This window comes from Schistocerca piceifrons, chromosome 6, assembly GCF_021461385.2.
Source record: "Schistocerca piceifrons isolate TAMUIC-IGC-003096 chromosome 6, iqSchPice1.1, whole genome shotgun sequence".
Taxonomy (NCBI): domain Eukaryota; kingdom Metazoa; phylum Arthropoda; class Insecta; order Orthoptera; family Acrididae; genus Schistocerca; species Schistocerca piceifrons.
Window position 1 is genome coordinate 501,712,331 of NC_060143.1, and position 17,288 is coordinate 501,729,618.

General features: G+C 40.4%; 1 pseudogene; it reads left to right on the forward strand.

The window, feature by feature from the left end:
* The first annotated feature begins 11,517 nt into the window (after positions 1–11,517).
* LOC124804008 lies at positions 11,518–11,635 on the forward strand (annotated as a pseudogene).
* The last annotated feature ends 5,653 nt before the right edge of the window (positions 11,636–17,288 follow it).

A 17,288-nucleotide genomic window follows, 5' to 3' on the forward strand; every position in this document is an offset into this window, starting at 1 on the left:
TCTGGTGAAATCATTTCACATATTCGAGAAAGATAAAATATCAAATAATTATTAAGTCGTCTATTCCATCTCATTGATCATTGCAGGGACGACAACATATTCTGGTGAAATCATTTCACATATTCGAGAAAGATAAAATATCAAATAATTATTAAGTCGTCTATTCCATCTCAAGTTTCTTCACATTAACTACACTGAGAACAATACCGTAACAGTAGCACAACTGCATCGAAGACCTTAAATGATTGTAACTGCATTCATCAACAACCATTGCTGCGAAGCAAGCCATTTCTGTTGTATCTGGTCAATCATTTCAGAGCTTCAAGAAAGATGTAATACTAAGCGCCGGCCGGATTGGCCGAGCGGTTCCAGTCGTTTCTGTCTGGAACCGCGCGACCGCTACCGTCGCAGCTTCGAATCCTGCCTCGGGCATGGATGTGTGTGATGTCCTTAGGTTATTTATGTTTAAGTAGTTCTAAGTTATAGGGGACTGATGACCTCAGATGTTAAGTCCCATAGTGCTCAGAGCCATTACTTTTTTGTAATAATATGCAACTGGGGAGTAGTCTTTTCTTTCTTCGGTTTCTCCACATTAATTACACTTGGATAAGTAATTTCTGTAGTTAGGGGATCGATCTTAGTCTTTCCGATGTACTGCTTCATTTCCTTAAGACGTGTGGAATAGTTTATGGGAAGAGTAACAATTCAAGGGTATCTAATAAATATTCTCCAGATTGCCTACCATGATACAATGCGCAATTGCACTGATGAGACTCACTCCAGTGTCACATCACAAAGCATCAAATGCTCGTTTGGTTAGTGTGGTGGTGAGATCAATGTGAATGGTTGTGGTGGCATTTACATATATACACCGAGAAAAGTATTTAAACCAACACACAACGTAAACATAAAATTAATTGGAAGTGATGTGCTTTAAAAGATATGGACTGATCATAGAAGGTGGGGTACATTACAAATTTAGTTAGAGAGGGGCAGTCAAATGAAAATCAAATACCCGCCAAAAACGGTCCATGTGATGGATCCATTCAAAACTAGTCTCTATATGCATTAAGACGGTTACATCACTGGGACATGTCACAGTCAAGTTGTCTTGTAGAATGCAGATGGCCACTGGCAGATTCAGACTCGCACCTAATCTTGCACTTCCTCATCCAACTGAAGCCTACGTCCACCCACGTTCGCCTTCAGGAAACCCAAGATGTTACGATTAAGTGGTGAAAAGTATGAGTGTAATGAGGATGTTACAGCGTTCCCCAACCAAATCGCCAATTTGCAGAATAGCCTTTTTCCAGGTTTGGTGTTATTGTGATACTGGAGCATCGTTTTGCTGTTACAAAAGGGATGTCTGGGAATATGTGGTTGCAATCAATTTCGATCCATTAAGTATATGTGAACTGTATGAGCCGGAGGTAACAGATGTGCAGCGACCATGCCCCTCGAACATGTGAACAAGACGTAAAAGTGAGAGGCAAAAATTTCCATCAACTTTGAGGACTACTTGAATGAGTAATTCAAAACTGCCGGGAATTTGTGTTCCTCTCCCAGTTCTTCTAATAATACACTGTCGGTATTTACTACTGTAATAGCAGGAAGAAACGCAAGTAACGAAATTTTATTCGTGCGTAGACAGTGTAGAAAGAAGAAAATACGATTACATTATTGGGTGATACGAGAGTGTATAGAAAGCGACATTTGGTACATAGAGCAGCCATCTCAGGCAGCAGCCATTCGCGTCGAATGGAAATGACTTTAAATGGTAGATATGAGTACAACTTTCCATGCTGTATCATCTCACGAGGGGGCACTCCATAGTGTAAATCACGGATTTTGATGCGCTTCAAATATGTTGTAAAGGCACTTACCCTGAGTACCTGGCTATCCAGTTTTTTGCCGACTGGCCTTGTTTTTTGAGAAAATCGATTTTGAAGTTCATTGCTGTTTTTCTATATCCGTAACAATACGCGTATTCCGAGCAAGTCAGCTTAGCGCAGCAGTAAAGGTTCGCGGCTACTGTGTTGGAGGTATTGTGATCGAATCCTGCTCGTGTACTTTTTTTTCAGCATCCACCGAACTTTCAATTTTATTTCAAAGAATATCAGCAAACAGTGTAAGGTGTGTGAAATTATAAAGATATTCTTTTGATTCTTCGTTCAACTCCTCTACTTGCGGATCTTCTTCTGGTTGCACTACTGCAGAATCAATTGTACTTCAATTTCACAGAATTCTTCTGACACACGGCACTAGAGACGCTTTGAGAACAACTGACGCTGTAGTGGGATGCAAACGGAAAGGAATACAACTCGCGCCCTCATTAGCCACAACTAGGAGCTGGGGTTCCCGTTGCGACTGACGGTATTCACGGGAGAGGGGACGATAATGGGCGGTACCAGGTAACACAAGAAGCGACCGTTGAACGGACACTTGGAACTCCAACTGCTAACCAGAAACGAAATGAATATTTGAAAAAATAAATAACTGAATACATCTTCATAATTTCGACCACCTTACACTGTTTGTTGATAACACTTGAAATAAAACTTAAAAATTCGGTCGATTTTGAAATAAGAAGTACATGGGCAGGATTCGAACACGGTACGTGCAGCGCATTACCCATGTACTTTCACCGCTGCGCAACGCTGACTTACTCGGAATATATGTAATGTTATGGATATACAAATCGCGTAATGAACTTCAAAATCGATTTCCTCAAAAACCAAGGCCCGTCGCTAAATACCCAGATAGCCAGGTACTCAGGATAAGTGCCTCGATAACATATTTGAAGCGCATGAAAATCCATGATTTACAGTGTGGAGAGTCCCCTGGTCAGTTACGGAGTTTGTCAATCGTAGTGGAATAGCGCTTGGTAGCATGCCATTCTCTAGCCATCCCGAGACCAAACGACTTCTATGCATGGCAGATGTGGCTAATTCACTGGGCAGCGCAACAGACCAATAGTCTCTGTATGGAGATAGGTTAGATAACACGCTCAACATTAAGTCTTGTTTCACTTAGGTTAATGGTAATGGAGTGGAGATCTCACTGCCAGAGCAGAGTCATTGGACATAACGCACTGAAATATACGGCTTCATGTATTAATTTAATGCTATTCGAACTATGACTGTTGGTAGCATTTCGACAAGTCGATAGTTCAACCAAGAAAACGTGTATAAACATCGATGATACTTCTCCACCGGTATATCGATATACCGAAGTATCAATGCGATACACTTCCGATATTTTTATTTCATACTGTATTTTTTTGCAATATTCGGTAAATATTGAAAATTTTTCTCATTAAATTGTAGTAGAAAGAAGTTTTACTTCCACTGTATGAAAGATTCGTACTGCTTTTTGAGGTCATCACGTCCGGTATCTCTCTTTGACTGTACGAAGCACATTTATGTGCCACAAAAGAAGTCTGATTGCACTTGGTCGGGGAGGGGGGGGGGAGGCTGAATGGATTAACAGGATTCCGGACCTGAAGAAGCAGCATACAAGTGCGCTAAAAACCAATTTTTAACCGAATTAATTAGCTTTTTCTTCACATCAACATTCTTAAAATACAGTTGCTGAAAACAATGAACAAAAATCTAAGTAACAAGACTTGTCTTTGCTGTAGGCGGAGACGTGTGAAGGGAAGTGCTGACATAATCTGCGGTTGGGGCTACCAATATAAACTGCAACGTTTAGTTTCACCATTCAATTTCGGCACTACAACTGCTAGGTCGCTGGCTTTTGCAGAAATGAAGAAACAGCGTAGTCGACGTGAAGTGTTCTGGACTAATCCGATATGTGACGAAACCGAACGACGGACCCATCGGGTAACCTTCATTGTGCCACTTACATGTAGTTACCATTGCTAGCAAAGTGGTTATCACCAAGCATGAACATGCAATGTGTTCAAATGGTTCAAATGGCTCTGAGCACTATGGGACTGAAATTCTAAGGTCATCAATCCCGTAGAACTTAGAACTACTTAAACCTGACTAACCTAAGGACATCACACGCATCCATGCCCGAGGCAGGATTCGAACCTGCGATCGCATGCAATGTGTTCAATTCAATCCTTGCTCTAATGGGTATAAGCAAACTACTAGCCTGTTGATGTACCGATATCTAATAATAGATCAACACTTAATACACAGCTATAAAACCGGAAGTACATTTACAATTAGCAGCCATTATTTTTACACGCTAGTACGTCTATACATTTTGTGTCGATTCATAGGTAGATCGACACCTTTTTCGATAAATCGATGGCTGATAATGTTATTTCCTTAAAGATCTATATGTGTGATTCTAGACATTTTTGAAAATATCAACAGTCCTAATTCGAACCAGAAATAAGCAAACAACCGGAGCAGGGCTCATATCACAAGGAAAATGCCATATGGACACATCACGCCGATTCGGAATTTTTTGTGGTCTTGCAATTTCAATGGCCGGCACTGTATTTGCATGGAAACAATTGAAACAAATATTATTGCATGGTAGAATTCAACCTCACCTCAAATTAATGGATCAGTGCGCGAACACTCCTTAGCAACCAATATTCTACCAGACCACAGAAGAATCCTTAAAGTAGTTGTGATTGGTTACGTAGTATTGTTATACACACTGTGCATGCATCTGACAAATACAGTTAACTAATGCACTCAACAGCCTCTCTCTAGTCCACAGCAAAAATGGTTCCGATAGCTCTCAGTAACCAGAATTAATTTCATCCTTATGATCTCTGGTACAAGACAAACAGGTTATAGTGCTTACTTCAGATTAAGGTTTCCTAAGAGAGAACAGTTACTGTAGTATGAGTTGGACATGGGTATCGAATGTTCAGTTAACGTACGGGAATGGAGTGTACCACTTAACATTTATTTTCGCATTCCTACGTATGGAAAGACGGAAGAGACATAGATTCCGAAACATTCCTAAAAGATGTCTTCATTCACGACACAGTATCCAAATGTCTTGGTAAAGTTCATTCACTCTCGCGGTGTACATTTACTAAAATTTCATGAGAGCCTGTTGGTGGCTGCTATTTCACTTCGAAAATGATATGCAAGAACCATCATGTGTATAATCAGTCTTTCTGTTTCCATAACCAGACTTATTACTGTTCATCCACGTCTTCGTGTCTAGGATGACGCGTACGCGTTCACCTATGATTTAGTGTGTACAAGGGGAGCTTTCGTTTTCAAAATAAAGAATTAAGTTTTATGAAGGAACGTGTCCTTTCATATTAAAAACGAAGAGTTAACGTACATGAAGGAACGTAATATGTCACGCGTTTTGCATTTTCTTTACTTTACGCATATCCTCCATGCTGCCACAGGGCCCACACTAGCACCTACTGCCGCAAATTACTGGTCTCTGTGACGTCATTGGCGTGCTTCACCTGCACAGTGGCAGCTGTACCTATATGTGGTGTGATGTGGCCTATGGAACTAACTTCCGTCTAAGCTGTCGTGTAACACGACGTTGCTGTTAGCGAATGCTAATGTAATAGTTATGCAACTTGCGCTGTTACTAACCATAGTTTATTCAATCGAATATCAATCTCAAAAAATGTTTAGTAAAAATATTTCAGCTCACTTCTGTTTAATGACCTGAAAGAAATTTATTCCAGCGGAGGTAAAAGGTCAGTAGTGCAATATGTTTGGGAGCAACGCCATTGCTGCATCATTCGATACGCCGGTCCAACTCATAGTGTCGTAACTGTTCTCTCTTAGGTAACCTTAATCTGTAGTACGTATTATAACCTGTTTTTCTAGTACCAGACACAATAAGTATGAAATTAATTAAGGTCACTGAGAGGTATAGGCACCATTTTTCCTGTGATTCGAGAGAGGAGTCCTCCATCTGAAGACTGTTGAGTGTATTTGTTAATTCTATTTGTCAAATGCACGCGCATTGTGTATAAGTGTACTACGTATTCAATCGCCCTTATACTAAAGAAACTTGAGCGGTCTGGTGGAGTATTGGTTGCCGATGAGATATCGCACATTAATATAACTATTTGAAGTAAGTTTGAATTCACTAAAATTGTCCCAGGACGCCAATCATACAATTACATTTGTTTGAATTGTGTCCATGGAAGTACAGTGCGAGCTATTAAACTTCCAAAATCACGAAAAAATTCCTAATTCGCGTGCTATGTCCTGATAGCACTTTTGCTGTATTATGAGTCCTGCACAGGGCGTTTGATTACTTCTGGTTCGAATTAGAAATGTTGATATTTTTAAAAATACCTGGAATCCCATTTATCGCTTTTTAAAAAAAAATATATCATTATCAGCCCTCGATTAATCAAACAAAGAGTCGATCTGTCTATCTATCGACGGACAAAATATCGACGCACAAACAAGTCTTTTAACTTACTACAACAACAAGTGTTATTTTAAAAAGGTGCGAAGTGGGAAAGATAGTAATGTACTACAACTTTATCATTTTGTGGTAGTTTGACGCTATCGCTATCCCCGATTAACATTCGGTCACCGTGGAGCCTACCAACAATGCATTATTGCCCAAAGCGCCGAAAGCTGTTGCGTAGCACCGTTCGTTTTACGCATTCTGTCGTTGAACGCGCATCTTGCTTTCGTGAGTGGCCAGTGGTTCGTGAATAAGTGAGCTTATCGTAAGGGAAAGTTTTCTAGCTTCTTGTGCCAACAAAGTAGAAGCGCTAAAAGAAAGCAGGGACATTTCATAAAAAACAGGTATGTGATTAGTGACTCCGTCTGCCCTCGATAAGTATTAGACACTGTTACGCATTCACTGAATCCCACAGCAACCCAATCTATTGTGCTCGCCGGCTTCTAATTCGAACTGCGTGTATTACGTAATCTGCAGAGCACAGCGGTTATTGATTTCGATCCGAATTCAGTCAACGTTTTGTTACCATATTGTCCTTCTGTGGTTGTCTAATTTACTATATCCTGTCTGTGATTTTACAGCTATTTTTTTTAGTTTTTGGTTTGCCGGTTATGTAATTAGAATTAATATTGGTAAAAAAGAATGTTTGACAGCAAAGTGAGTTTTTGGTTTGCCGGTTATGTAATTACAATTAATAATGGTAAAAAAGGATGTTTGACAGCAAAGTTCGCGTGATGTAATTTTTTTTTCCCAATAACTGATTTCGACAGAGTCTAGCTGTAATCTTCGGACAACTAGACTCTGTCAAAACCTATCATTGATGGAAGAAAAAAAAATAACATCAGGTCAGCACACGATCTTGACTGCCAAATATTCTCCTTTAGGAAACAGCAGACAGATCCCTGCAACATGTGCAAACAACTCCCTTTATTGAGAAATTTTTAACCATCGATATATCTGCATTGTGTCCTCGCAGACTTCATTTAAAGACTGTTTCCTATCTCTTCAGCGAAGTTTTTGCTTTACTGACAGTCTTAGAAACTAGGGGACGGAGACAACTTCCTCGTGAGGAAATATCCTTCCAACTGCTCCTAAGGGTCTTTGTGCGCGACCAGACGCTTAACTCAAGTACCCCAGCGACTGCCTGCCACATCACGGAGAACATATACTGGCATATACTGAGATGTGCGCTGTTAGTACTCGGTTTGATAAGAGAGATCTATGTGAAGATCGTAAATTTACTTTTAATTCCGTGGTGCTTAAAGTTCATTTTAGCTGGGTGAGTTAAAATTTTGTGACTTGAATCTGAAGAGTATGAGCAACGATCACAATCACGCAGAGCAATAAACAACTACATGAAATTTCATGAAAGTACCAATATCGAGGATATATGTGTCCTAAATGCAGATTATGTGACACATTAGTGGGGGGCCGCATCAAACCAGTCGAAAGGATTATGGCTGAAGCAAATAAATGAGACCATACATTTAAAGCATGATTAAACATCGCTAATGAAGATTACACGCTTGTTACTGGCTCGCTGATAGGACATTCAGTATGGTGTAATGTTCCCGGGAACTACAGACGCAGAGAACACCTGAGGACGCATAGAATTATGTTATCTATATATATTCATGGAGAATTTGACTCCATATAATTCATACGATTCCAGGAAGCACCAGCAATGGTTGGCGGAGCTGCTTGACCATCACCATGTTGAGCGACTACAACTTAGTCGTAGTCGTTAGGTGATAAGTCATTCAGCCTTACTTGAAGTGACTGGAGGTGAGTGCCATCTCTCCTCAGCAAGCGGTATTCCACCGCAGCACCAGAGATTCCTTTAAAATGGTGGTAATTGATTACGCTAAGGAGCATTTTAAAATTTCTTGTACATTGTTCCATGAGAGTAAGGCGAATTTTAATGCATTTTTTATTCTGATTACAGATCTGATTTTTTTCGGGATCATTTCAGATCTTCGTACAAATCTTGTATGCAGTTTTTGCTGAAATCACATTCTTTTTGAACAAGGAAATTTTTAATTGCATTAAAATTAAATTACTTGTTTTGTAATCTTGTGCAGAATCACTAAACAATGTATTTGATTAGACAGTGGTCCAATCAGATCCAATGTTTAGCGATTCCACAAAAGATTAAACGGTCTATGTTCACAAATGCTAATGACCATATAAAAACACAACGCATGTTCAACAATTTAGTTTCCATTCGCTAATTCGACTGCATTAAATTCTTTCTGGCATGGGGTGAAACTTTGCCCGTTGATTGTATCCCTCCACCAGTGATACCTCTCTTTACCGTAAACCAGCAGTCAGCCATAATGACTGCATTTAACCTTTCGCGGAATCTCTTTCCCGTCTCTTTGGTGTCCTAGCGGAAACTTTATCGTTGTTTTTCGATGACATCGCCAAGATTCACAGAGAAAAGAACAGTACGTAAGTGTCGAAAATGTAGTTTCATGCTCATGTTACATCCTAATTTCATAAAATTCTGCAACATTGTTGTAGCAATAGTTTTCTAATTTGGATGTATGCCATCGCCAAAAACGTTAACCAGTACCTCACTAAACTGAACCAAAGCCATGTTTCCACTGGATTCATCGTACTTTCAAAATAATTGTCTTTCATTAAATTTCTGGTCTGATGCGCCAAAAAGATCCCTTCTTTAAATATCCCATAAGATATACTTTTGGATATCTTGTTACGAAGTGCAGGAAGCAGCCCCCGTCTTTTGGAAGTCGGATCTGCAGAGGAGGTAACACTATCTAAATTGGTAGAATAACTTTTTTGTAGCAGTTAGCTGCCTTCCTATCCTTGACTTTCGCTGAGTTGTCCCAATCGTAACTAAGACACTTCTTTTGAGCAGCCAGATTGTTGACCACGTAACGCACCAACTACTTTCGGATCCCTTCATAGTATTTTTCGTAGTTCACAAGTCTTTGGAGTTAGGAGCGCAACAACAACTGTTATTTCAAAGTGTCGCAATGTGGGAAAGATTGTAATGTACGGTGCTTTTAAAAATTCGTTACAACTTTATGCTACCTGCACTACTGTTTATCATTTGATCACTATCGGGCCTGTCAATCCTGCAATGTGGCCCAAAGCGCCGAAAGCCGTTGAATAGATTAGATTTATTGAGGTATTTTTAATGTTTTGATATAGCTGCGGTGTGTGTTACTCATACTTCTTTATCCGCAGTCTTTTTGTTGAACAGACGTCTAGAATACTTGAGCGTTGATTAGTTTGTCAAAAAGTGAGCTTACCGTAAAAAAGGTGTTTTAGCTTCTCGTGATCGTCTAACTATAAGCGTCAAAAGAAAGACGGGACACTTCGTCGAAAAATAGGTATGTGACTAGAGACTCCGTGTTCACTCGATCACTATTAGGCACATTTTGCCGTTCACAGAAACTCATCAAGACCCTCCCTATTGTATGCGCCAGTTAGCATTTCGAGCTAGATGATTATGTAATCTGTAAAGCTCTACGATTATTGATTTCGTTTCAGAATCAGCCAAAATTTTTCTGTATGCGTACTGGTGACATTACATGAAAATTATCTATCTGTGTCATTTTGAGTACACGATACGCGTTGCGTGTGGGCATTAGTGATCAGCGCCCGTTTTCTTTGATCACACTATCTGCGTTTCTGGTATTTTCTTTCAACAGCTTTGGTGAAAGACGTTTAACTTAGTGTAGCCTTATCGGCAATTTTTTAGCCATTTCGGGTATGCAGGCTATATAATTAAAGTTATATTTATTGAGCTATTTTTAAGTTTTAATAATCTGCATTGTGAGTTACTCATACTCCGTTTAGTTAATGCCTCCTTTATCTAGAGCGAAGATTTCGCAATACTGACCTAGCTCTCTGTGACTTAAATGTTTTCATGAGCAATATCATTCCAAATGACCAATACAAGAAATTCAAACTCTCCCGTTGTTAAAGATTTAGATGCTGGAATTTATAGATATAGAGGAATGAGCAATGTATCAACGAGCAGTTAAGAACTGTACATAGTTTTGTGAATGTACATCACCGAGGAGTCATGTACCCAAATTAACTTTGTATCACATACTATGGGAAAGACAGCACATGGATGTCGAAGAGTACTGAAATGGTTATGACTCTAAGGAAGAGAATACAGTGCAGTCTGTTGCTTCCACGAACTACAGAGACTATAGTGGAGGTGGAATGGAATCAAGGGAGCTGGATATTTGTATATGGGACCGGGAAGCATGAGCAGTAGTTGGCGGAAGATGTTGACGAACAACATGTTGACGAACCTTATCTAAGTCGATATCATTAGTCGATTAAGTAGGCGAATGTGCATCCGAAAGAAGTGGTGGTATTCGTCGTTCTGCGGAGAGAACTTGCACATTTCTCGAGGCATGTGGCCTGCACGTTGTTGTCAGTACGTAGGCGTGCAGATTTCCAGCAGCGCTAACACAATAAATTTGGGTATACTTTAATTATCGTCCCTACATATGAACGGTTGGGGCGGAACTGAAGTCCTACAAATGGGATATTTATTTGGAGACGGGACGAATCAGTAAGTATCGTTCGCCAGCGAAATATTTCGGTTGTGCAAGCACAGTTTGTTGTAGACCACTGGTGAAAGTGAGGAATGATAAGGAGTAGACGTTCTCGCTTCAGTAATTTTTATTTTGCCAACAGTAACCTACAGAACATTGTGAAGCTAGGAGGTGTAATGGAAGAACTGCTGTGATGATACAGAATCTAAATCCGATTCCCGTTACTGGAGATAATGCAAGACTTCTAGGTATTATTTAGATATAATATTGTCTGTTGCGCGGTCCCTGTGTGAACAATATGTAGCCGGCTGAACAACGTCCTTACATTGTCCAGATTTTTTCAGGTTTTCACTCGTCATTGGTAACTCGGTAAGTATATTTTCGCGGTGTAACTGGCCCCTACCTTTTCTGACTACTAAATCTTTTATTGTACTAAAATAAAAATTGCGAGGATGTATTAATGTGTCATAGATGAACCATTACCAGCACATCCTTCGGTTCTATATATTAAGCAAAGGAAAGGTAATAACGTAATATTACGATAAGAAGTCTAATTGTGTTAGTGAACATTTTGTATCTACCTGGCAACGGCCTTGCCGCAGCGGATGCACCGGTTCCTGTGAGATCACCGAAGTTAAGCGCTGTCGGGCGTGGTCGGCACTTGGATGGTTGACCATCCAGGTCGCCTTGCGCTGTTGACATTTTTCGGGGTGCACTCACCCTCGTGATGCCTATTGAGGAGCTACTCGACAGAATAGTAGCGGCTTCGGTCAAGAATACCATCATAACTACCGGGAGAGCAGTGTGCTGACCCCACGCCCCTCCTATCCACATCCTCCTCTGAGGATGACACGGCAGTCGGATGGTCCCGATGTGTTTTGTATCTACCTGATCTTAAACTGATTATATTGAAAGAAATGGTTCTTCTTGCAGGACAATTAATTACATTATGTCACATATCATTTAAATTGGCTTAAGTTGCAAATTGGAGAAATCAAACAGTCGACTGTCATCAATTGCTACAGTGCACATTTTTTCACACGTATATTAGAAGAAAATCTACAAGCGATATTTATGTTAATGCAGTAAATACCAGAATTTGCTATAACATTCCTACGCCAATTGATCTAAATCGACCGATTTGTGTTTTCGGGCCCTTCCTGAGTGAAATACGAGTCTCTTACATAGCAATTGGGACTAGCAGATTTCCAGACGACCCACCTTCTGTAGACTATAAGAAGGCGGTGTATGTCACAATAGTCTGATGCGATGTTGTGCATCACAAAGAAATCGTTTATTTGTCAACTAATTTCTGTAAGATGCGTGGTCGCTGTTTTGCGGTCGAGAAGTTGATGATGTGTTGTTTTGCGATAACCTGTCGTATGACTGTTTGTCAGGCTAGTAATATTGTCCTTCAAATGCCTTTTCTGCGACCTGTTCATTTTGTATTCATCTCCTACCTCGTATAACTTCCACAGTCCAAAAAAGAAATATCACCCAGTCACTTTTTGCTAGGTTTGCGTTTTGTTTCAAACAGTCTAATAATGCGGGCTTAGTTTTCACTAAAGGCAATATATCTCAGGTGCGTATTGATCTGTCTACAGTGTCACTCTAATTCTGATTTGATTAAATTTGTGCTCTAATTCCGAATCGTAATGTAAACTGTGGATAAGTTGCCGTAATCCTCTATACCAGAGGATTTTTGTGGTTTGCCAGCAGTGCTAACAAGATACGCGGAATGTTCTGAAATGTATAGTGCCACAGATTGCTGCACGCATTTTGTTTGCGATTTGTTGTTTGTTACTTGTATATGCTGTGTTAACTGGCTCGCTGCTTTAGCTGTGACATATGAATAAACCACTTGTTCGGATATTTTAACCTCCAAGTGTCCAAAAGCTGAAAGTCAGATATCAGACTTTGTAGCTCACCGCTGATATTGGTGATACGCGTTTGATGCGTATGACTAACAAGGGGACCCCGCTTACTGGTCCGTCCGAATATGCTGGACTTGAACAGAAATGAAAGTTACGCAGTGGGGGCTACAGATGGTCAAACGTTCACAAATATCGTTTTTCGGAGGGGGTCGCTAGCAGCATGAACCATTTATATTAGTGCAGCTAGCAAGCAACGCTTGCTCAAGCGCAAAAAGTACAAACGGTAATGCGAGGCTCCTGCTGTCGAGAACCTCTGCAATATCTTTTTCTTGTTTTCTATTTTTACGTTACTTACACTACATACAAACCGAAATAATGTTCAATATAGGGTTAGTCGCTAGCTATTGCCACCTAGAATAACTCCGAAAGTATGGTAGTAGCTGAAAAGTTTGTGGGACAATTGTTGCATGGGACAACAGGGGCCATAGTATGACGTTGGTTTTTTGTTGCTAGTTGGGGTCGCGTAAGAGATATGAAGGTCAACTTCATTTTTAAAATCGGATCCTATAGTTTGGTACTTATTTTCTGATAACAGCTATGGTCATCCCTCCCAACACCTTCTGTAAAAGGACGTTCATGCCACCTTTGTGACCATCGTTGACCTTTAAAGACCTTATTGTTGCACACCATTGGATTCGTCTCTATAGGCGCTATCAGGAAATAAGTACCAATCTATAGCATCCCAGTAAGAAACAAAAAAAAGAACAAAGTTGACCTTCATATCCCTTACGCGACCCCACCTAGAAACAACAAACCAACGTCATATTATGGCCCCTTTATCCATTCAACTTTTTGTCCAACAAGCTTTTCAGCTCCTATAATATTTTCAGAGTTATTATTGGTGGCAGTAGTTAGTGACTAACCCTGTATTTCGTAATCATTAATATTTCAATGAAAGGTATGAAAAGAAAATGCAAAGGAGAATTTGGTATTGCAAAGCTTTTTTAGGACGGGATTGAAAGGCATACAATTGAAACACATTTATTGTTTAACAGTGATCATTTGCACGTTTTGAAATGATATCGTAAAAAAGGAAAAGCAGTACTGTCTCGTCGTCTTGTTATGTAGGACGCAGTATCACAATGAAGTGGTTATTTCGCAGTCTCCACGAATACTAGGGTTAACGGGTAATTTCGACAATGGATTCTATTTTGAAGCACTCTTCTCGTGAAGAAATACCTGTTTTAGCGTTCAGTCTGTAAATAAGGAACCTTCCTCTCTCTCGATGGGTCGATCTGATCTGCACTGCCGAGCACTGATCGAAGTGCAAAATGAAACTAACAGAATTCGAATCATTTGGCTTTAATTACAATCCCTTCATATAACGTTATTTGCAGAGTGCTCGTGAGCAAAGTATGTGCAATCCTTTCTTGAAAATGTGTATTCAGATCCATATTTTACTTCGCCTTTTCTCAAGCCTCTAATAAAAGTATTAATAAACACAACAACTCTGAGCATTATTTCTGGTTATTGGCCACGTAAATAACGTAAAAACTGAAATTAAACAATTAAAACTTTTCGTCACAGTTCAGCACCATTTTCGGTGCGTCAGTCACTACCCAGCAACTACAGTAATAATAATTGCACACGCTTTGGCGGACCCGCGCCTGAAATTTCTATTTTTAGGGTTCTGTATCTCAGTCTGTGATAAAGGAACCCTTACGTTATCACTCGTTGACCATCTGTCTGTCTGTTTAACCGACAGTTGAGACTCACTTTTGCGGGTACATTTAGAGGTATCAAGTTGGTATTGTCAGATACCATGTTGTCGGTCTCTAGGTGGTGTAAAAAGTTAAACCTCTAACACAATGCAATTAAAAGCTCCTGCCATTTTTTGACAGTCGGAAACTCACTTACCAAAATCTGTTTTACAAGAAGCAATGTTTGACAGCATAAGTAAAGGAAAATTGCCGAAAATAGTTACTACGTAATCATTTCACATAAAATAATTTCTTACGATTGGAAACTTACATTGCATTCGTAATGTGTCAAAAACCCCAGGAACGACTGTAGGGATCATGATCTGGTTTTTAGTAAAAGGTAGAGTGATTCACTAGAATGCTTGTGTATAGAATTTACAAATATTTTCTGCTAATTGGCTGAGCTACTACGAAGTGAAATCCTGTGACGCTGTGATAACTATACCTCACCATCTAGCGATGACAAAACGTACGGCCAGCCGACTTCTGGGCCATGTCATCCTACTCTAGTTGCAAAGATTGACTGGCAGTCTAAGCTTACGATTTGTATAGAATCTTTAATTTTTCAAGCCATGGTAATACTCGTTAGCGATGCACCATTGCTCTGCCATTGCTTTGTGACCAGACTAACTAATTTTGTCTGACCATAAATGTGGGTTCTTTGACTGCCCTGGGAAGTGGCTCATCAAACTAGAACACATAAAGTATTAGTTAACTGCATTATACAAATGAATGAAGTATTTATTTGGCTTCAACACATTTCTTTGCCACAGGACTGCTTGATAATTTAAAACTGTCCATGACAATGAAAGTATCACTTCATACACAGAGTAACAAACGGTTCTCTTACACCCCGACTACTTCGACATTTACAACAGTAAAAGTGCGTCCGAAACTTGAACTGGTCCTACACTGTGATGTTGAGGTGTAACGTGCTCGACACTGTATTCACCTCAGCGTGAGGGGGCTACTGCACTGACACGGGCGGGTGTCTTCTGGAGTATGTCCCACTGGTTGTCGCAGAAGGCAGCGTGTCCTCGCTAATGCCTGGGGTGTCGATTCTCATTGGCTACTTTGGAGTGGCTCCACGTTCTCACAACGATACCACACATTCTTTGGGGTGACCTCCAGTAACCCTTTCTTGTATTCCTGTTTGTATTTTTGTTTGTATTCTTCGCACTGCAGCTGTGAGACATTGCTACTATGGTGCTATCACATGGAAGGTGGGGACCGTTCTAAATGTGTTTCTTCTGTGCAGAGATGTTGCGGTTTTTCCGATGCCTGCTGCTGTGCTGCGGGGTCCGCAAGGAGACGGAGCCAGAGGGGGAGGCCGTCAGTGCTGACTCACCGCCCGGCAGCGCCAAGGTGAGTGACGCCGTTACACGTGGCTCCCGGCAGGTAGAGCACAGTAGCCAGGCTTCCCAGCAGCAGTCGGAATGCTTTGGCATGGCCTGCTTGTGTTGCGTCATATGGACGATTTACTGTAAATGGTATCTTGACCTTGTCAATCTTACATTGCGAGACTCAGTTGCAGCCAGGGGAGCTGTAACTGCTACTTCCTTGTTGCTACCTTTACAGTTTATTCTTCTATACCAGCATTATGGGCTTCAGTCAGTGAAGTATTACTAGAGATTCGTGTCCTATTCCTTATGTTTTTACAGGGCGCCACAGATAGAATGCATTAATTTCGATGTACCGGATAGAATGCATTAAATTCGAAGTACCGTGACTGGTCACAGACAAAAATATTTTCACAACTCCAATATGTAAGTTCGCTTATTTCAGAACAACAATTATTGTTTAAAGATAAAATCAGAAACATGGCGTCCTTCTACATACACTCACACGTAAAGCCTTTCTTTAAACCTATGCATATGTTTTGTGAAATCGTGTGAAACAGCAGCATTTTCTTATCGTACTGCAACCTTCAGATCGGTAAGTGAACAAGGTCTAGCGTCAATAATCCTTACAATTCAAAAGACACCCTAAGAAGGAGAAACAAAGCGACATACATGGCGAGCGAGTACCCAGTAAACATCCACAAAACATGAGATCAAGTACTGAGGAAACATTTCTCGAACAACAATCATCGATGCATTAGCCGCATGGGACGTTGCTCCATCTTGCTGGAATGACACTTCTCCCAAGTTAATTCCTCATGTTTGGGCGCGAATAATTGTGTAGGATTTTCAGATAACGTTCATAATTTACTGTTACACAAGAGTTGCCATCTTAAGATAGAGGGAGCCCAACGACTTTCACTTGGGAAACTTTATACCACACACTCACTTTTTTGCTGTACAGTGGTTTATGATGCAATTCTTTACAGTCGTCTGCTTCCCACTTCGACAGTTCCGCTTATTTACAAGACCGTTCAAGTGAAAGTGAGATGCTTCGTTCCCAATCACAAAAACATCGTCTCTAGCAGGAACACAAAGCATTCTCTCAAAAAAATAGGCTCCGTTTGTGAAAATCACGTTCGTGAAGCTCCTGTACGATCATAGTCTTATAAAGATTGGATTGTAACTCACAGTTAAGGATATGCTGTAGCGAGTGACGGGTCATGCCAACTCGAAGCACGCCGTCCAGTGAAGCAACGAGGTCTTCGAATATACGCTCTTACTCTGTCGACATATGTGGGATCACGACCAGTCAACGTTCCCTTCGCAACTGATCCAGTTGTGCGAAAAAAGTTAACGCAATGAAGTATTTTGTTGAGA